The 630-nt window shown below is 45.9% G+C and overlaps 1 protein-coding gene across 2 annotated transcripts in view; it reads left to right on the top strand.

Annotated features, from left to right (window-relative positions):
• Window positions 1-630, top strand: part of LOC106813857 (partitioning defective 3 homolog) — a 17,520-nt gene that overhangs the window by 16,040 nt on the left and 850 nt on the right. The window lies entirely within an intron of this gene.

The following is a 630-nucleotide window of genomic DNA, read 5'->3' as shown; positions in this document are numbered from 1 at the left end:
ACCGTGTCATGCCACGTCACTGTAGTCGTGTCATGCCACGTCACTGTCATCGTGTCATGCCACGTCGCTGTCATCGTGTCATGCCACGTCACTGTCATTGTGTCATGCCACGTCACTGTCATCGTGTCATGCCACGTCGCTGTCATCGTGTCATGCCACGTCACTGTCATCGTGTCATGCCATGTCACTGTCATCGTGTCATGCCATGTCACCGCGCACACATCACACATCATTGCATCGTGTGTTGATGTGTGTTGTTGTCACAGCGTCTGTAACGTGTGACATCTGGGAGGTACCGCGATATGAAATGAGTGGTTTTTAACTATTCCAATAGATGCATTTTGTACCCGTTTCTGTACCCGTGTACACACGTTTCGTGAAATTCGTGAAATATATTTTGTTTGAAATTTTAAAATTCGTCTGCTTTTAGTATTATTGTTTGTCGTTTTCTGTGTATGATGGCGTTCTATGTTCTGGCGCTTTGAGTGTGCGTGCGTGCGTGTGTATGATACATATCTGTGTAATGTGTGTATGCGTGCGTGTGTATGATACATTTGTGTAATGTGTATATGCGTGCGTGTGTATGAACATATTTGTGTGATGTGTGTGTGCGTGTGTGCGTGCGTGCGT

This window comes from Priapulus caudatus, unplaced genomic scaffold (assembly GCF_000485595.1).
Source record: "Priapulus caudatus unplaced genomic scaffold, Priapulus_caudatus-5.0.1 Scaffold835, whole genome shotgun sequence".
In the NCBI taxonomy this organism is placed as follows: Eukaryota; Metazoa; Priapulida; class Priapulimorpha; order Priapulimorphida; family Priapulidae; genus Priapulus; species Priapulus caudatus.
This window is presented reverse-complemented; position numbering and strand designations above follow the sequence as displayed.